This window comes from Elaeis guineensis, chromosome 5 (assembly GCF_000442705.2).
Source record: "Elaeis guineensis isolate ETL-2024a chromosome 5, EG11, whole genome shotgun sequence".
Classification (NCBI taxonomy): domain Eukaryota; kingdom Viridiplantae; phylum Streptophyta; class Magnoliopsida; order Arecales; family Arecaceae; genus Elaeis; species Elaeis guineensis.
Window position 1 is genome coordinate 33,513,678 of NC_025997.2, and position 23,181 is coordinate 33,536,858.

The window sequence follows — 23,181 nt, forward strand, 5'->3', positions numbered from 1 at the left end:
TATTATCACAATAGATTAATGTGGCTGAAACCGGCATAGATACTAAAGGTAGTTCTGAGATAAGATTTTTAATCTACTCTACCTCAGTATAGATAATATCCAGAGAAATCAACCCGACCTCTATGGTGCTTTGAGATATATGGTTTGCCTAAAATATCCTCAAGCTACTGCAGCACTGTCGAGAAGAAAAAGATACGCGATGATTGATTTAAGATTAAGAGAATTAGTAATCCAATTTGCATCACTGTGACCCTCAACCACCTCAAGATATCTAGTGTACAAGGGAGATAGTCAAGGGTTCTCTTAAGACATCAGAATACTCTTTCAATAGCAGACTAATGAGATTAATTTGGATTTAGGAGATATCTATTTAATCTTCCTATAACATAGGCAATATAAGATCTTGTCCTATTTGCCGCATAAAGAAGAGAACCTATCATCTGGGAGTATCTAAATTGATCAATTGGTTCATCTATTTTTTGTTTTTAAGATAGATACTTAGATCATAAGAAGTGGATACGTGTTTCTGATCAAAATATCCAAATTTTTTAATCATTTTGTTGATGGAATAAAAAAGAAAGAGAGCTATTCCTTTAGAAAATTTGATCTACTTCATCCTTTGGATAACATCAGTTTGACTTAAATCTTTCATATCAAAATAATTTGAAAGAAACTATTTAGTTTTAAGTATGATTTTAAGAGAAGTTTCAAAAATCAAAATAATACCGACGTATAAACAAAGTATCGCATGATCATCATCAATGATTTTGGAATAGACACATTTGTCATAATCATTGATTGAGAAATCAAAAGAAATAATAGTTCTATTAAATTTAATTTTCATACCATTGTCTAGGTGCATATTTAAAATCATATAATGATTTAACAAGTTTTCAAGCTTCATTCTCATCCCTTAACCAACACATCCCTCGGGCTGCTCTATATAGATCTCTTTATCTAGATCTCTATTTAGAAATGCAATTTTCATATCCATTTGATGAATGATCAACTTATGGATCGAAGCAATGGCAAGAAGGATTCTAAGGATAGAGATTCTAGTCATAGAAGAATATGTATCAAAATAATCTAAATCTTTTTTCTGGTTATACCCCTTAGCTACTAATCTAGCCTTCTACTTTTGTCTAAGCTTTCTATGAAATAACCCACTTACAACCTAATGGTTTACTACATAGTCAAAGACGGTGCCGAACCTTCCTTCAAGTTAGAAAGTCAAAATCTTTTAGTCTAAGCTTTCTATGAAATACCCACTTATAATCTAATGGTTTACTATGTGGTTGAAAATGGTTCCAGACCTTCCTTTAGGTTAGAAGGTCAACATCCTTCGGTATTTCTTGTCCATTCTTCTTGTGATTGATGGCTTGATTTGGGAACTAATATACATGTTTATTTTTATCACTCTTGGTTCTTTATCTTTCAGGAATCAAGTGGTAGAGGTGTAATGTTTGAGAATGATTCTGCAATACGATTATTAGGAAGAGGTCATACAGATCTGAAAATGACATTTGGAAAAACTCTAATCGTTTATGAGGTGTTGTACATTTTCAATGTTAGGAGGAATCTGATCAGTAGATCTCTTTTTATATCTAGAGACTATAAAATTATATTAGAATCTAATAAAGTTATAATCACTCATAATAACAAGTTTGTTGGAAAAAAGTTTGGTATCCAAAGGCCTATCTATATAATATAAGTAAAATGATAAATGGGTATTAGGGATGAAATCTTGTGTTGATATGCAAGATTCTGGAGTAATCTTTCAGCACACCACATGTCAAGTTTTTTTTTGGGGGGTAGCGTGTTGTCTTCTCTCTTTTTTCGCTTTGAACCCCTCCTGAGTACTCTCCCTCATAGATCTCCAAAAAAATAGTGTCTGTTGTTGCCTTCCTCCACAAAGAATGAGGGGAAAGGTCTTATCCTTAATGTTTTTTCCATCTTTCCTTTGTTTTCATTGATTTTTCCTATGTTTTCCCCTTCTTTCCTCTATTGTCCCATCCTTAGGAGTTCCAATCAGGTTGGAGGCTTGGAGCAGCTAAAGGGGAAGCTTAGATGATGGACAGGGTTTTGTGTTGGGTATTTTCTTTCTTTTTTTCATGTTCGGTAATCTCAATCAAGTGGGAGGTTGGGAGTGGCTGAATATATCTAAAGATTTCTAGCTCAAATCCTCTCATCCCTTGATAACCAAGTTTTTTCCATCTTCCCTCTTTTTTATTGATTTTTCCTATGTTTTCTCCATTTTTTCTCTATTTTCGCATCCTCAAAAGTCCCAATCGAGTGGGAGGCTTGGAGCGGCTGAAAGGGAAGCTTTGATGATGACCAGGTTTTGTGTTGGGTATTTCTTTTCTTTTTTCCATTTTCAAGAGTCTCAATCGATTAGGAGGTTGAGAGAGGTCGAATATATCTAAAGATTTGAGGCTCAAATCCTCTCATCCTCTTGATAATCCCAAATTTGAATAAATTTTAATTGAAAATTATTTCTGTATTGTGCTACAAAAATTGATTCTCATATTTCTTTTGATACATTTTTTATATGTCTTACAAATCTACATGAAAAAAAAACTGTTATTTATAACTTTATAGTTGTGTGTATATTACATTGTGTAGAATTAAAACTGTGGTTGCAGTAGATTTATATATTTGTAGCTGTGTGTATATTATATTATGCAGAAATTAAAACTATGGTTATAGTAGACTTTTGCAGGAATAAGGCAATAAGGAACAATGGAGTATCTATCATTCAAGCAAATGGCAACAAGAAAGACTATCTGGGCTGTTAGAGCAGAAGTTCTCAGAATGTGGGAATCTTTCCATATGCAATAGAACAATAAAATTACAAATCTTAACATGATTTTGTTAGATAATGAGATATGTGGATGTACTAATTTTGAAGTAACTTATTCTAATATTTATTTTCATAGAACAAATATATAAGCAATAAAATCAATTCATAACAAAATTAACTGCTCAAATGATAGAATCAATTGATACATGCCACTATAAATAAGGATGTGATTTCAAATTTCAAACTAATACTGCAAGAGGGTTATGCATAAGCTATAAACAATCTGGGAGTGCTTACGATGAGAGGTAACTATAGATCCCTTAGTTTGAAACAAATAGTTCAATTTATGGATAGCATGTTAGTCATAGATATTGATGATAGAGAAGCTCACATATATGCCAACCATTTTGAATTTGCTTCATATTTTGAGATTAATGCTGGCAAGAACGAAATCAAATATTTGACATGTTGGTATTTTAAAAATTAAAAAAAAATTATCAAATATAAAATCAAGCATATTGAAGTGTAAAATTAGTGCCATAAGCTTTATATATGCATAGACACAAACACGATTTGTCCTGAGTCCCAATTTCTTTCTCATGTTACTTCTAAGCTTTATGCTGTGAATTCATATATTAGAATAGTCAAGATAAAATTCGAGAAAGTAGAGCTTTCCTCTTTATATCAAATAACTTATATTTTATTTTTGATGCTTATAGAATGCGTTCTACAAACCTATCTTATAGCATTCTTGATTTTTAGACTTACTAATATTAATAGAATAAAAAATTATTATTATTATTATTATTATTATTATTATTATTATTATTATTATTATTATTTTCAGTCAAATCCCTACAACACGAGAGTTGAGTGCTAGTTCAAGTTAAGTGTAATTCTTAGAGACTCTAATAAAGATCGTTTCTTTGTTCTAAATCTTATAATGTTTGGCATGGTAAATTAGTCAAAACATCTAGAAATTGCTATTATCATTTATATAATTCTAAGATATTATCATAAATAAAAATAAAATACTAAAACAAGTAAAAGATTGAAAAGACTTTGCCTAAATTAAGGTGCGTAAAATACTGCTCTAAGAATACGATTCACCCCCTATGTATAGGTCTGCGCCGACCTCGTCCCCAAGGTACAATGACCTGGGTCATCTCTATCCTCCTCTAACAAGCATGATCATTGAGAAGGCTAACCCAAAAGAGATGTCCAATTAAGAAAAGAAAGAGTGGAAAAGGAAGAAGGAGAAAAGATGCGATCTTTGTGTCAAAAGAAAGAGTTTCAAATAGAGCACAAGAGAGAAGAGAAAAGATATTAATATTTTTTATTAATCCTAAAATAATTAGATTCAGAGCCTATTTATAACTCTATCTGAATTATCAAAGAAGCGCTCTAGTTTTGAAGAGATACAATATTTTGGAAACATCATATTTCTTCAAAAACCTGTGTTCTCTTTCGAAGAGTCGTATCTCTTCAGGAAGAGGCATTAACTTTAAAATAAAATTTTAATATTTTTAAATAACTAAAATTTAGAGATAAAAAAATTTATTTTTTTTATTTTAAATATAACTCCAACGCCTCCCATATTGATGCTTGAGTGCGATGTTTGTTCGCCAAAAAAAACATGGAACCTGTCTAGTGCACCATCCCTCATGTTTTCTCTTCTTTTTCTTCTTCTAGTTTCCTTTTTGATGTTATTATTTTTCTTTCTTTTTTTTTTTCCCTTCAATCACTAGCAAGAAGAGTTCTTGATATCTTGCCATGCCTTAAACCCTAGTTAAAACCCTAGATCCTTCTTCTTCTTATTTTTTCCCCTTGTCCTTCTTCAAGTTACAAGTGAACTGTTGGTTCACTTTGTGTCATTATCTCCCACTTCCAACCTTCATGGAGATTTTTATCATCTGTTCTTGTTTTCTTTCATTGGTTCTCCATTCTTTACATTATAAATACTTTAAACATTGTTTTCTATTTTTTAAATAATTTTTTTATTGTCCTTCCAATTATTTAGAAAGGAAAAAAAAAACTCTGATGCAATATTGTATCATTGTTTTCACTCGATCTACAGGGGATTTTATGCACGGAGTAGGGGAGGAAATGTACTACTTCAATCCCAGGTACAGGTCAAGTGCCAATGAGGGTGGGTGCAGGCCCAACGGCAATGCACGGTAGGGCTTCTAGCATGGCAATTGTCGGGACCTACTCATCTTTGATGAATCATCTAAGTTGATCAGACACAAGACTCCCTTATCTTCAAGTTCAGGGACAGCAAGAGGAAGAGGTTGCACCCCAACTAGATCATGCGCAGGTACCTCCTCCACTCTCATGATCGCAAGATAATTTTCTTCTCTTTTATTATTATTCTTGGCTTCTAGGTAGCTAGCTAGATAATTTGATATATCTGATGACCTGGTACTCTAAGAGGAAATTGATGATTATTTTTTTTTCTCTCTTTAATGATTCCAACCTTGGTAGCATCATCCACCACTAATTGAAGTGACTCCTATTCTTGATTTTGCAATTCCAAGAGATAGCTTTGTGCATAATTCATTCCAAGGTAGCGAGCAAAGAAGCTGTTGATAATGGTCTTATCGTACATGATTGCAAGAGAAGATGGATACATCTTGCTAGCTCGTTATTCTTCGATCAAACCCATGAGGCCAAGGATTGTAGTAGCAGTGATGATGTTTTGGAGGTTGCGACTACTTAGACTGAGCTAGGGATTGCATCTTATTTGGTGCCATGATCAAGAATGCTAGATGATCACTCCATCTGCACTATCTCCTCCACATCTAACAGTGATGGGCTCATTGATTTTGGCATCTTGAAGTGGGTTGATAGTGTGATCTTAACACTGCCATCTTCTCCTGTATTAGTTCCTTCTAGCACCCAACCTATCAAGGTGCCTATGTCATCAGACGGTGGAGGTGATGCCAATATCTCAAATTAGGCAGCTATCTTAGCAGCCAGAGAGAATGTCTTTGCACTTGGACTTCTATAGTTCTTCTATTTTACCACCATATACTCATGTAGGTACTATATTGAGTTGAGAAGTGTATTTAAACTCTCTCTGGACTTCTTTTTTACCACCCACATACTTAGGTAGATTTGCATTGCGTTGAAATATATTTAAATTATTTTTTGCAAATTGATGTGGAGTAATTCTTTGTGCATCACATGCGGTACAGTAAAATTGAAGTGGAATGCACCATGGCAGCCTGTTGGTCTATATAGTGTAATTAATAATGAGACAGATATTTAAAGCCATGCAGCTTTTTTTTTAAATTTTTTCTGACAAAAATATCCTTCCCTCCATAGAATAAAGAAAAAACAATATTATTATTTTCAAATACCTGGTATGACTTTTTGTGAATATATATAACATTCTGAATAATAGATATGATTTCCTATGTTTTTATATGACATCTTAAATAATATATATAATTTTTATATTTTTGTATGATATTCTAAATAATATATATAAATTTTTAATGTCTTATATGATTTTTTGTGAATATATATGATATCCTGAATAATATATATGATTTTCTGATGCCTTATATAATTTTTTGTTAATATATATGATATTTTAAATAATATATATGATTTTTTATAAATATATACGACGTCCTGAACTATATATATAATTTTTTATATCTTTATATAATATCCTATTGATTATTATGACTTTCTAATATCTTATATAGCTTTTTTACTACAACAGAACATGATATTAACAATGCAAAAAATTCATCGCTAATACTAAATTTTCATCAGTAACAGTTATTAGCAACTAAATTATTGTCGCTAATATTTTATCATAAATAATAGCATCATTGATAATTTTTTACGATGAAAAAAAATTTTATCGTCAATAATCTTTATTACTAATCAAAAATTTTCATCGTTAAAAAAAACTTTTTTTCAAAAACTATTCGCAATGAAAAATTTTCATCCTAAAAAAAATAATTTGCAACAAATTCTTACATTGTTAATAAGAAAATAATTTAAAAAATTATTTACAACTTTCATCATTATTAATTTAATTAAAAATTTTGATAAAATTTAGATTTATAAAAAATATTAGCAACGTAAAAGATTCATCACAAATATGATAATTTTCGATGAAAGTTTTCATCGCTACTAAATTTTTAATTATTTATGATGAAATAATTTTTATCACTAATAATTTAATATAAAATTTTAATATTTTTAAATTTATTAAAAAAATTATTTATGATCAATTATTTTCATCGTTAATAAATTTTTTGACGATCAAAATATCGTTAGGAATAATTCCATCGCTAAAAATTTCCACATAATTTTTTTAAAATAATTTATAAATATATATTTTTAATTTATATTTATAATATTTTTTATTTATAATCTATAAAATAAAAAAAATTATATAATAAATTTATAAATAAATTTTATTATTTTATTATATTAAATTAAAATTACAAGATATCTGAAATAAAAATAAAAAGTAACAAAAACAGGTCGTCAAATGTCGGCATCTGCAGAAGGAGAACGGACTGAGGAAGGGGACCACTTGGAAGAGCTCAGACTGGCCTGCTGCTGCCTCATTAGCTGCATCATCCACTCCATCTGCACCATCCGCTCCATCATCTGGGTTTGAAGCAGCTGATACTCATCGATGCATTTAGCCAACTCATCAGCTCACTGTCGATCCTCAATAGCCTGTCTCTGCATCTCCGCCAGCCGAGCACGCAGACAACATGGATGTTAGCCCTAGACGAGCATAAGGATGAGGGAGCACTGATCCCATGCCCTAGACCCCTAACACAATAGGATCTTGTACCAAGCACCTGATCACAGATCTCGTCATTTGTAGGTGCGGTTGAGTCCTCAGGGATAGATTGGGATCTGATGCCTATCAGACGATCATGAAAATTAAAGTTATAGCTATTTTAATTTTATACTAAAAATAAAACTGTGAATGAAAAAAATAATTGAAAAAACTTACAAAAAGCTCCTAACTCTCCGTCGTCCATTCCCTTGACCGTCGTTAGTGGGTCTGCTGGTACATATCGATCCTATCAGGAAGCTCGCTACTCTCTGCATCTCTCTGCAATTTGAGAATAATTAATTAAAATTTTTTTGAATAGTTAGAGAGTTAAAATATGCTAATTAGGAATTACTTACTATCTGTTCTATATGACTAGCGAACGATCTCGAACCCCCACAATGCGACACGATCTGTCTTGTCTGATTTGTGGTATTTTGGGTATATCGTCTTTATACAGTTAGCAGTCAAATTAGTAGATAACAATTTGAATTTAAGAATAAATGATTCAATCATTCAATTCTAAAAAAAAAGAAGTTTGGATGTGTAACCTGATATACTGGATCCTCGTAATGCTGGCATACGAGAGCCCAATCATCCATAGTGATGCTGTCATATGACTGCTGCCACATTGCCTCCACCCCATGGTCCTACATCACATAGTACCAATGATGATGAATGCGGTGGTGATACTCCTTGAAACGCAAGCATAAATGAGCGTCCACAGCTCGCCGCACGCGATCCTCCTCAAAATCAATAATATCAAATACATCTTGTCAATAATAAATATTAGAAGAATATCATGCTAATTAAACATTCATAGTATAATTTATTTTATCTATAACTCGATGTAGAAAACCTCTCTTTGAGTCCGTATAATATGATGTCAATCAAAAAGCATCACGAGCGCATAGCTGCAATATATGATGCCTAGCTCGGTCTGCCACGACTGGCACCATCCCCTAATGGGCTTGGTGTAGTCGGGTGGTATCTCAATATGGAGATGCTGTTCCGGATGCTTGTATCTCCAATGCTCTAGAGCGAGGTTCTTCGATGGACCTTGCCCTCACCTCACCACCGGTGGAGACTGGCCTAAAACAACAATAAATAAATCATTAGTATGATAGTTATCTAAATAAAAAAAATAAATTTTATTATATAAAATATATAATAATACCATTTGGATCCATCTCATTGGGACCTGCCAGTGCAGGATCCTCTAGCAGCTCTGCTAGTGCGGCAGTGGAAATGGGTGAAGGCGCCTCAGCCTCAAGGATAGGCTACGAATGCAAACGTCGTCGTCTGTCTTCTGATACCATACTTATAATTTTTGATATATAAATAAATATAATATTAAACAATAATAGCAAAAAATAAATTATAGTCTAATGAATAAAATTATATCACATATCATTATTGCAAGAGAAGATTCAACAAAGAATAGAGATCTACTCATCAATATTTGTATCTTTCTCGATGTGCAGGTCCTCCTCCAAAGCACAATAATTGACTAATGTATTGTCTTCTATTTTATTATCATTTATGAACTGATCATCATCCTGACTCATCAAGATTAAATACAAATTAGCTTAAATTTTGTTGGGCAGTAGATCAACTCTATTCAAATGAGCTGTTACAAGTTCTTCATTAACAAGAAGCTCGGCTAATATTTGTTCTTCCTCTTGAAAAGCTTCCTCTTCATATAAATCTGAATTTTTATCCATCTTTAGTCGGGTTGATATGTCATATATGCCTCTAGGTGTTATTCTTTGTACGATATGCCAATTACCTCGATACTTTAGATCCTTCAAATATATTACTTGTTTTGCTTGAGTTGCTAATATATACGGCTCATTTTGGTACTATATTCGTACAAAGTTTATACTGATAAAATATGGATCGATATAAATATCGATCTTTTTATTACTAATATCCCACCATTCACACTGAAACAAAAATACAGAATTACTGGACCCATACTTCACTTCTATGATATCTATCAGTACATCATAATGTTCAATCTCTTCTTCTCTTTTATATTTTATTATTGTAATCCCACTATTCTAGATCCATCATTGTATCTCAAGCTCTCTTGTGTGAAATCTCATTTCTCCAATGATACAGGATGCGTAGTGGTTAACGTTTCGATCAGAGCTACATGCTAAATCGTACAACTCATCGATCGCACCTTCTTCTTTATTAAAATACTTATATTTCATCTACACCATAACATAAAAAATTATGTTGGTTCAAATAATTATTTCTATACTTATTAAAAATAACATATTACTAGTACAACTTACAAGGTCTCCAAATTATTTTACAAATTTTCTCCTATATCTATCATCAGCATCCGTATTATTCTATCTGGATAGTATACTTTTGTGCTCACTGCAATAAGTCATGATTTTTAATTTACATCGATATAAAAAAATTATTTAGAATATTAAACAGTATGCTAAGATGATACTTACTTAATAAAATTTTTAATTTCTTCATAATTATTTAAAATATAAAAGTGTGCCTTAGATAGCTCATTCACGTCCATAAATTCATATCTCTTTCCACCAATGGATCGAACCATTTGTTTAAATATGAATAGTATTGGTTCATTATCACCTCATTCATAGTCTGCATTACGATCTGTATGATTGAATCTTGTTTCAATATCGTTAAGATACATTGAGCAAAATATGACATACTCTGTAGCTACGTATGCTTCTGTTATAGCCCCTTCAGGCCGTGCTTTATTGCGTACATACTTTTTTAGGATACATAAGAATCTATAAATAAAAATAAATTTAAATTTTAAAAATATATTTATATTTTATAACTGATATGATAAAGTACGTGCAATTTTTTTACCTTTCAATAGGACACATCCATCGATAATGTATCGATCCGACCAAAAGAGCTTTCTTTGGAAGATGAATAGTCAGCTGCACCATAACATCAAAAAATGATGGTAGTAAATTTTTTCTAACTTACAAAGAATAAACACGATATCCTTCTTAAACTTCTCAAGTAAGTTAATCTTCAATTTTTGATAACACAGTTTTCGGAAGAACACTCCTAACTCAATCAATACAGTTTGAACATCACCATCCAAATAGCCACGCATGACTACAGGAAGCAAGTATTGCATCATCACATGGGAGTCATGACTTTTCATGCCAGAAATATTATCGTCGTTGTTGCCAACACACCGTAATACGTTTGAAGCATAAGCATCAGAAAATTTTACGATTTTGAACCATCCACAGAAATTTTTTTCCTCATCAAATAGCGAATAACATACAAGTAGCATAAAAAATCTATCACCTCGACAAACTAAATACAACTTCGATCGAATTTTTATTTTCTATAAATGAAGGCGAGCTTTTGTACTATCTTTTATTTTTTCTGAGATGTTCAATATTGTACTGATGATATTATCATAAATATTCTTCTCAATGTATATTACATCAAGATTATGATGAAGTAGTAGCTACTTTCAATATGGTAGTTGAAAAAAAATACTTCATTTCATCCAATTTAGCTTAGCTTCAGTATGCTTCCACTTGCAAGGTCCTGATATTTTTCTAAATTAGATGTTTCCAATGACTTCAAGTTGTTCTAAAATTTTTGCTCCACTTAACTCCTTAAGTGGCGGACGTTGGTCAGACTTACCATCAAAGTATTGGTTGTAATGGATCCTCTAAGAGTGATTATCAGGTAGAAACCATTGATGACCCATGAAGCATATTTTTCATCCATGCTTTAAATGTAAGGAGGATGCATCTTTGTTGCACATTAGACATGCCAGATATCCTTTGGTACTCCACCCAAATAAGTTTCCATATGCAAGAAAATTATTTATGGTCCATAAAATCGAATCATGCAACTTAAAATTTCTTCGACTCATAGAATCATATGTCTGTACTCTATTTTTCTATAGCTCCTTCAGATCATCGATTAATGATCGTAGATATATATCAATTTCATTACCCGATGCTTTTGGACCCAAAATCAACAGTGACATAAAAATAAATAGTTCTTTCATGCACTTCCAAGGTGACACATTATATACAACTATCATCATAGGTCACATGCTGTAAGAACTACTTAAATTGCTAAAGAGATTAAATCCATCTGTCATTAGATCAAGTCGGATATTGCGCGAGTCACTCGCAAAGTGTGGATGCTTTGCATCAAAATCTTTCCACACTACGAAGTCGGCTGGATGGCTAAGTATGTTCTCCTTCGAAAGTCGCTGCTCATAATGCCATCTCATTTCTTCAGCTGTCTTTGTGGACATATACAACCTTTGAAGTCTTGAAATCAATAGAAAATACCTCAAAACTTTTTGAGGTATATTCTTTTCTTTCTTGTTATCAGTTTTGTACCCAAGCTCACTGTATTTTGGATATTCAATTTCCTATTTGTTATCCTTATAAAATAATATACCATCATTTTTGCAGGCATGTATAGGAATATAGCCAAGTCTCAATTTCTGCATGTATATTTTTGCTTCAAAATATGATTTCAAAAGTCTCTCTCCATCGAAAAGAGTTGCTTTAATTAATGTCAAATTTTGATCAAATAACTTCTGACTCTATCGGTTCACGATTTTAATATGAAGTAATTTTATCAAAAACTCTAACTTGGAGAACTTTGCACAATTTGGATAGAGTGGCTCTCGTGCATCCCTTACAAGCTTTGCAAACTGTTCAGAAGTCCCTTTTACCTCAAGCCGGATATTGTGTTTATGATCAGAATTATCTTTAGATGCACTAGTACTTATGCGTACATTTGAACAAACACCCTGATGTAAATCATCCAATAATTTTTCTATACCATCATGTTCGATAGGTTCAGTAGCATCACTATCATCTTCAGTATCGTCATCGTCGTGCATAATTTCATTCAGATCACCCTCTCCGTGCCATATCCAGCGAGTATACTTCTTGTCCATACCATAACGTAGCAGATACTCCTTAACAAGTGTTATGTGACGATATACCATATTGATACATCTCTTGTATGGACACTTTATCCGATTAGCACTGTCAGCTTTATACCATGCAAACTTAATAAAATCTTGAACATCTTTTCGATATTCAGGTAAAAAAATATCTCTCGCATTCATCCAACTTTTGTTGATATCCATCTAACAACAAACACAAAAGTCATTAACAACAAAAAAAATTTTAGTGGTATTCATTCAAATCGAATTTTGATCCAGATTTCAGACTGAATCCCGATCCGAATCCTGATTCGGATTATTTTATACAAAACAGCATGCATTAAAGAATACAGACTGAACAGTAACACAAAAAATCTTTTTCCACCAATTTAATAAAGCAAAAATATATTATCCTATTCATTTCAAATTATTACTAACAGGTATAGCCCTATCCCTTTCAAAAAAATAATAATCTTATTATTGTTATTAGTTAATATTTTATTTCATTATTGTGAAAATTTCGACAGTATCTCTCTATGGTTCTCTAAGTATATGATGTGAATATGATGCCGACGCATCCTATCCACCATATACTCGAAGAACAGTGGACAGATAACTGCTGACTATCACATAATGAAATAAAATATCAACTATTAATAATAATAAAATTATTATTTTTTTAAAAAATCTGAATACGGGATATGCAAGAGTCAATCTCGATCAAGATCAACTCTTGAACAGAAATCTATGGCTCAATGCAATTTAACTACCATCTATGAACATACATTCAGAGATGGATTTCTAATTTATCCAAAAAGAGTAACTCTGCATTAAAAATTTTTTATCAAAAATTTTAGTAGAGTTTTCTCTAAAATAGAAATATTTTTTTATATTTAATTATAATAAGCAAAAACATACAACACAGCATACAAAATAATTAAATTATAATAAGCAAAAGCAATGTGCATTGTGCTAACGGAATAATAAAAAATTTATAAATTTCAGCAGTAACACTAAAAATTTATACAATAAATATAAAATAAACTATAAGTAGTTGAACATGTAAAATAATATTAACGTAAAATAATAACACGAAACCCAATCCCGCATCAAATATCCTTCGCTCCCTCTCTCTCATCTTCCAAATTCACCAAAAGCAGCACCATGGAGGCAGTCCCGCAGATAGGGCTGAAAGTGGGTCGGACGGTCAGGAGGCCCATCGGGCAGGTCCGAGGCTCATTGGGTCAGACTTCGGACTCGACCCCAAACCATTCAAGCCAAGCTCTAGCCAAAAAAATAGGCCCGTTTGGCCATGAGGCTGGGCTCGGACAGACATTTGGCCCAGCCTAAAGCCGACCTGATTGGGTTCGAATCGATTAACCCCTCTCTCCCCCGACCCCAATCCAATCTGTATTTTAACTTTTATATATATAATAAATAATTTTTTATTTTTTAAATATTTTTTATCTAAAAATATTTTTTTCCTAAATATTTTTTTTAACATTTTTACTAACAATTATTTTTCCCCTAAATATTTTTTTTAAAAAAATTATTTTTTTTCCTAAACATCATCCACTTGCGGCCTGACCCACCCCCGCGGTGCCATCGTCGTCACTCACCCCCCACCGCCCGCACTCGACCCCCGCGACTACGGTGTCGGTGCTGTCACCCACCCCGCACTGCCCGGACTCGAACCCCGCAACCCTCGCTCCCATGGCACCGCGGTCGTCACCCACCTTGTACCACTCGGACTCGGCCCCTGCAACCCCCGCTCCCGCGGCACCGCCACCATCACCCACCCCGCACCACCCGAACTCGACTCTCGCGACCCCCACTCTCGCGGCACCACCGTCGTCACCCACCCCCCGCAAGGCTGTCGCCCTCTCCAACCCCCTGTGACCTAGATCCCAACTCAAATCCTGATCAAATCCCGATCTGGATCCCAACCCAGATTCGAATCTCGATTCGGATCCAGACCTCGATCTAAGCATTAAAATTATAATAAAAAATATTTTATTATTAATCAAATAATAAAATAATTGATTAATATTTTATTTTTTTTCTTTTTTTTCTTTTTTCCCCACATTTCTCCCTTCCCTTCCTCCCTCCCCGCCCCGGCCAACCTTCCTCCATTGGCAGCTGACCCACACCCACCCCTCTCTAGCATGCCACCCACGGCCTTACCCCACCCGTCGTGCCACCCCCTCCGCCCTCCGACCCCTCGACCCCCGTGTCGCCCCCGATCGTCCACCCCTACCACACGAAACCCCCTCCACCCTCTGGCATCCCAGCCCCTGCACCCCTCCTCCACCTGTCGTGCCACCCCTTCCGCCCTCTGACCCCCCCGGCCCTCATGTTGCCCCTGGCTGCCCACCCCCACCCTCTCCCCCCCCCTCGGCCCCTGTGACCCACCCCCCCCCCACTTCTCCCCACCCTGACGAACCCCATGGCTCCCCCCCACCCCCATCGGCATCGCTCCTTCGCACCCCATGGCCCCCCTTCCCTATGACTGGACCCCCTCCCCCCCCACTGGTGGCTCCGTGCTATGGCGGCCACCGGCATGTGTCGGTGGGGGCAACGGATGTCACTTGCCGATGGCCCGATCAATCAAAAAAAAGGGTGGGCAAAAAGCAATGATTAAAGAGAGGGAGAGGGAAGCACTCTTACCCCCAACGGACGGCAATAGCGATGGTGGAGAAGCCCACGGCAACGGCAATGACAACGGACGGCAATGGCGGCGGCGATGGTGGAGATGTGGTCACCGGAGAGAAGAGAGGGGGGAGAGCTCAGAGAGTGAGAGGGAGAGGGTTTTGCGGGGAGAGAGGGAGAGGGGAGGGGGAGGGCTCGAAAAGGATGCGACGTCGATTTGACATGTAATAAATGAATAACTATTAGCGACAAAAATTTTCGTCATTAATATGTTTATTTGCGATGGAAAAGTAATTTTCGTCGTCAATAAGATCCATCAAAAATTTTTTATTAAAAATATTTTTCTTTTAAAAAAATTTTGCCCAAAAAATTTATGAAATAAATTATTAACGATGAAAATAAAAATATGCATCGTTAATAAGGGTATTAGCGATGGAAATATAGTTTCCGTCACTAATAAATACTATCCAAAAAATTTTTTTCCTCTAGCAATTTTTTCTTCAAAAAATTAATTTTTTTAAATGATTTTATCGATGAAAATTTTTTTCATTGCTAACAAAAAAAATTATTAACAAACTTTTTTTTCATAAAAATTGACTAAAATAATATTTTTAAACTATGGTTACCGATGGAAAATAAATTTATATCATAAATAATTTTTTTTAAAAAAATTTAAAGACTATTTATGATGAAAATTCAGTTTATGTCACTAATAATTAAGAAAATTTCAAATTTTTTTAGTTTAAAAAAATCTTTTCAATAATAATTTCATAAAAAATAATATTAGATTTTTTTCATCGAAAAATTTTTCCATCCAAAAAATTTAACAGAAAAAATGATATTAAAAAAATATTTATGATGAAAAATAAAATTAATTTTCTTTAATCTAAAAAATTTTTGATCTAAAAATTTTTTTTAAAATAACTTCATCAAAAAATTAATTTTTTATTAATCAAAAAAATTTTATATAAATAGTTAATTTATGATTTTTTTTTTAAAAAAAAATTCTTCAAAAAATTATTAAAAAATATAATTACAATAAAAAATTTAATTTACGTCACTAATAATTGTTATAAGAACAGCTCTTCAACTTTCGTAATGAAATGGATACTATGGAAGATCGATAGCTTTGAAATCTTCGATCTCTAAAGAGCCGATCTTCTTTTTGGAGTCCTCATTTCAGAAGTCGGAGTATAAGAATATCATGATGATTCTGAGATCATGAGAGAAATCTATCAAGATTAAGATTTGGAGGATAGAGTAGAGATAGAAAGTTAGAGGTCCAGAAGCTCGTATATTGCATATGAGGATCAAACTTGAAAAATTCAAGAGAATTATGTGAGCATCAAAAAGTAATTAACCATAATCAAAGTAGATCTGCAGATAGTACAAGTTATATTATAAAACACAAGCTCATATTTATGCTTTACATTACTAGAAAGATGAGTGCTCATATTGTTTGTCTTCTCATGATTGAAACTCCTACAGAGATATATTTGAGCGTCGATTGATGTGAAAAGTACGGTACTTTTCGAGATCATGGAAGCCATGCGAGATGCGCTGCTTAACTATATAGTTTCTGCATAAAAGGAGATTTTTTTAATGCAGCTTAAGACAGACACTTCATCAGAAAGATTCATTGGTATCACTAGTAACAGTGACGGTAATGAACAGATAAATTTTACGTCGTAAATAAATGTATAGCTCATTTTATTTAAAAAGATCTATTCATTCTACTCTGTGAATATCATCCACTTTCATATGATTTTTTCATACAAAAAGTTCTAAATCATAACTCACATTTATTTTTTTATCATATAAAAGGATAAAAGATGTATACAGTTGTTATAAAAAATAGATGCAGTTACCTTGCATAAAATCAAAAATATAAATTTTATAATTTTTTAAAATTTTTTATTTTTTAAATATTAACGATGAAAATATTTTCATCATAAATAATTAAGTATTTATGATGTAAAATTTTTCATCATAAATACTTAATTATTTATGATAAAAAAAATTTATCACAAATAATAAGCAACTTTTATTTTTTTAAAATTTTTAATTTTTTAAATATTAATGATGAAATTATTTTCATCATAAATAATTAGGTATTGATAATGAAAAGTTTTTTCATCAAAATATTTGATTATTTATGATAAAAAAAATTTATCACAAATAATAAGTAATTTTTAATTTTTTTAAATTTTTAATTTTTTTAAATATTGGTGATGAAAATATTTTTTTATAAATAATTAAATATTTATGATAAAATTTAATTATTTAAATAAAATTATTGGTGATGAAAAAAAATTTTCATCATAAATACTTAAATTATTTATGATGAAAATATTTTAGTCACTAATATTTAAAAATTAAAAATTAAAATAAATGATATATTATTTATGATAAAAATATTCATCATAAATCATTTATATTTAAGATGAAAAATTTTTTCCATCACTGATATGAAATTATTTATAATAATTATTTTCATCATAAATATTAAATTATTTATGATGAATATTTTTTTATCATAAATAAAGTTATTAGTCATGAAAATCTTTTTATCATAAATAATTCTGTCATAAAAAAATTATTTTCTTGTAGTGTTTGATGCCTTATATAATTTTTTGAATAATATATATGACTTTCTGTTAGTTACAATAATGAACAGGATGTCATATAAGGATACAAGAAGTCATATATATTATTTAAAATATTATATATATTTATAAAAAATTATATATATTATTTACAATATCATATATATCCATAGAAAATCATAAAAGATATCAAAAAAGCATATATATTATTCAGGATATCATATATATTCATAAAAAGTTATATATATTATTCAAGATGTCATATATATTCATAGAAAATCATATAAAGTATCAAAAAATTATATATATTATTTAAGATATCATACAAAGATATAAGAAGTTATATATATTATTCAAGATATCATATATATTTATAAAAAATTATATAGATTATTTAGGATGTCATATATATTAACAGAAAGTCATAAAAGACATCCGAAAGACATATATATTGTTCAAAATATCATATATATTTATAAAAAGTCATATATATTATTTAAGATATTATATATATTCATAAAAAGTCATAAAAAGATATTAAAAAGTTATATATATTATTTAAAAAATTATATATATTGTTCAGGATGTCATATATATTCATAGAAAAATATATATATTATTCAGGATGTCTATAAAGGACTTTTTTTATCAAAATATGGTTATTTTTAAAAAAAAATTATCAAAATAAATTTTCTTCCAAATTATTTACCAAACTACTGTCTGGAAGAAAGTCGCCTAATGATAGGATGATTTTATATGTTAACTTACCACAATCTATGTCATGTGAAAAGGTGAGTCAGCAATAAAGAGCCACCGTATGGAAGAGCAACTCATATAGTTGCCTTATGGAAGAGCAACTCATAGAGCCGCCTTACCATAGGGTGACTTAGGAGCCCTCATACCCTGACTAAGCCACTCCCTCCCCTCTCTCAGTCACTTAGGCAAAAAAAAAAAAAAGCTAAACCCTCAGTCCCCGCCTTTCCCTAATTGATTCTCGATCCCCACCTTTCCTCGCGATCCTCCAACTTATCTCTCAATCCCCAACACGAGAACCCCCCTCTCTCTCCCTCTCGATCCCCAACGCAAGAACCTCGCACTCCCTTTCGGTCCTTGATGGCCCTCCCTCCTCCTCTCGATGTGAGAACGCCCCCTCCATCTTCTTCTCGGCTACTATTTCAGATGAATCTATTGGATGGATAGTACCATATGAGTATCATAGATTATGTCTTAGACATATTGAGGCTAACCTAAATGGTCAATTCCATGATGCTGCATTTTTGGCTTATTTCCATCAAACTACAAAGCAAAATCAATCCTGAAAGTTTGATTAAAGCATGCAACACATTAAAAAAATATGGTCCAATTGCTTTCAATATCTAAAAACATATCCACTTGATGATCTGAGTAAATGATCGCTAGTTCATGACACAAGTGGATGTAGGTATGAAATAATGAATACCAATCTATCTGAAAGCTTTAATAAGATACTGAAGGGGGCTCACTCATTATCCATTATCGCTCTTGTTCGTCTTTTCTTCGAACGCTTGTCGAAGTGGTTTAGCATTAGATGTACAATTATAGCATGGAGAACGCATGTGGGCAGTGGAGTTGGGGCAGCACTACCTTAGCCTTCTTGTATCGCAAGCTCTACAGAGCCATCAAATCAGATACACATGAGATAGCAGGGTCATTGGTATTGTTTCAGTTTTGAATATGGGAGCATTTATATGTTGGACGGCCAAATCGAGTGCTTCCCAGGGTAGGAGCCCACCAACCGATAGTGGGAGGTGATGTAGCAGGACATGGCCCATTAGATGTGGATAATGCTAGTTTTGAGGATCCATTTAGTAGCATACAACACAGCTAGACTGATCCATTGGGATGCAGGTGTGTAATCAATAGCACTGATTTTATATGATAAATGACTGTATGTTTTCACACAATAATATAGTGACTTTGTTTTGGATAGATGGAGGACTCAACTGACTGATGCTAGCAATTCGATGCCGCACATAGTCATATATATAAGAATTAGCTTGACTAGCAATGTGATAATTAGATGGTGTGGGTGTCTTACACACCAGAGATATTGACCGTATTGCCTAAGGTATGCCAATCAGGTTAGCACATATGGAGGACATGCATATCTCTCATTTGCTTCGACATCGTAGAGATCTATTATCCAGAGTATGTGATGCGATAGTTTGGCATGTATTAGGACGTCTTCCCACCATGTGACACTCGAGACGCTCTCCACATTTTGGATCGATGAGGGCGGCATCGCCATGATTGGATTCTAGAGTATCAGGAGCATATTGCTGCATGGGAGCGACAGAAGGATTTGACTATAGCTGGTCCACCCATGCTCCCCATGATGGATTATTATGATATATATCTGTAGTGATATAGGAGCATCACTAGGTGATTCATCTCACCATTGATGAGTGAGCGGTCCAAGATAAGATTCCGTCCTTCGGACAGCATGATGGATACTGTAGTAAGTATATTTTACTTTTATCTCATTTTGTTATATTGTTATTGGTATACTTATAAAAAATATTTATTTTTTTTTCATTCTGATAGTTTTAGAGGATCACGTTGCTATACCATATGGCAAGAAGCGGCTTCTATTCAGTCACTGTTGGATGCAAGAACCGAGCACTTGCCGATATCATGGACAGTCTTGTCGATGCTATTTGAGTCGTCTCAGAGGATAGATGACTTCAGATTGTGCCATCAGTGGATGATTCAAATACCTCTTCATATGCCCAGCACACCTCATACCCTGACTTCTCGAACTTCGATCTCTCCATAGATGATACATCTATATCATCGAGGATAAGCGAGTCAAGAGACACATCGTACCGACCCAATGAGTAGCAGTCGATCAGCATAGGAGGATCAGAGGCAGGGGTCGACTGAGAGTTTTTCGAAGTAGACGTCAGGCACATGTTGATAGACCGAACACGCCATCACCTCCCACCCCATTGATCGATACTGTGCCTGAGCCATCACGCCAGCGGTCAGAGATGACATACGTTTATGAGAGGTAAATACGGAGAAGGCTCTAGTATCTTGATATATATGCTTCTCGATAGTTGTGATACTTGTATATTTTTTTTGCTAAAAAATTTTATAATCATCAACTATTGGATTACATTATTTTAAAATTAATATTATAATTTTTTTAATCTAAAAACACATATTACAATTTTTGTTAGTTGTGCAAAAAATTAATTGTTGATCTTGATACAGGTTATATGGTTAGAGTTTGAGATTGTCCATCATTTCTAAGATATCCTGTCATGTTAATTATAAACAAGATTAGAAAAATTTGAATTTATATCTAAGAAAAGTATATTTAATATAATAATATAATATGATATGATAATATTATATAATACTATATAATAATATATATTTATATAATATAATATAATATATTATATTATAATAATATAATAATATATTATATTATATATTAATATTTATAATATTTTATACTATATTATGATATATAATAATATTATATAATATATAATAATATTATATTATATATAATATATAATATATATAATATAATAATATATAATAATATATTATATTATATTATATATTGATATATATAATATATATAATATATATAATATTTTACACTATGTTATATTATATAATAATATTATATAATATATAATAATGTTATATAATATATATTATGTATAATATAATAATGTTATATTATATATAATATATAATATTATATAATACAATAATGTATAATAATATAATATCATATATTATATATTGACATTTATAATATTTTACACTATATTATTATATATAATAATATTATATAATATATATTATATTATATTAAAATAAAATATTAATATAAGATAATATTTTAATATATTATATTATATTATATTATAATAATATATAATTAAAAAATAATATAATTATATATTAATATAATATATTACTATATAATTTATAATAATATTATATAATATATATTATATTATCTTAATATAAAATATTAATATAATATAATATTATAATATAATATTATAACTTAAAGTCGTCCTATGATAGGATGACTTATAAAGTCATCCTATGATAGGATGACTTATAAAATCATCCTACCATAAGGCGACTCATACTATATATCCACGCTGGTAGTAGGGCTACAGTAAGGATGTTGAGTCAGCATATAAAGTATTCTATGATAGGACGATTTTGTTTCAGTTAGTAGTTTGTTTGGTAAATATTTTTGAAAGAGCATTATTTTGATAGTTTTTTTAAAATAAATATTAAATCGATAAATTTATCTATACAAAAATATAAAAATTTATATATATTATTCAGGATGTCATATATATTTATAGAAAGTCATATAAGACATCAAAAAAATATATATATTATTTAAAATATCATATATATTTACAAAAAATTATATATATTATTTAGAATATTATATATATTCTTAAAAAATCATATAAGACATCAGGAAGTCATATATATTATTCAAAAAATTATATATATTGTTTAGGATGTTATATATATTCACAAAAAATTATACAAGGTATCAAGAAGTAATAATAGTATTCTTTATTTGTTCTACGGAGGGAAGGATATTTTTTGTCAGAAAAAATTTAAGAAAAAAAACTACATGATATTAAATATCTATCTCATTATTAATTGTGCTACGTGGACCATGATAATGTGCTTCACAGTAATTTTATTGCACCGCATGCGGTGCACAAAAAATTTCTTAATGAAATAATTCATTCCGAGTGCTCTCCTTAATTTAGTGACATTGCAAGTTCAATCAGATGATAAATATCATAGATGCAACTGATCATACCATAAAATCAGGAATCAAATATCATTCCATGTCTTTCTAAAGTTTAGCTTTCATGAAGTATAGTTAATATTTTTCCCTTTTTTTTGAGAAAAATGGAGTATACTTAATTATTCCATGGAGTACAACTAATGTTTTAATGATGAAAAATTGTTATACCATGCTGCCACTTTACGTACCATATACCGATCCTCTCACTGGGCTTTCAACACATACCCAACCTGAATTTTGATAAACTCGTGCAAGTAACAAAATCTAAGGTAACTTGAATTTAGATTGCAATTGGAATAAGGCAAAGCAGGTTGAAAAGCAAGAACAAATACACTAAGAAGGTTTTTTTTTGGCAACTTTGCACCAAATATCATTTAGACATTAGGGCTACAACTAGATTGGGCCAAGTTCACATCTAGCTTAATGCAGCCCAACGCAAACTAGCTTCCAGTCTCAAGTACTGCCCAGTTTCATCCACAAGTTCACCGTTGTCAAATGACAGGCTCTCAA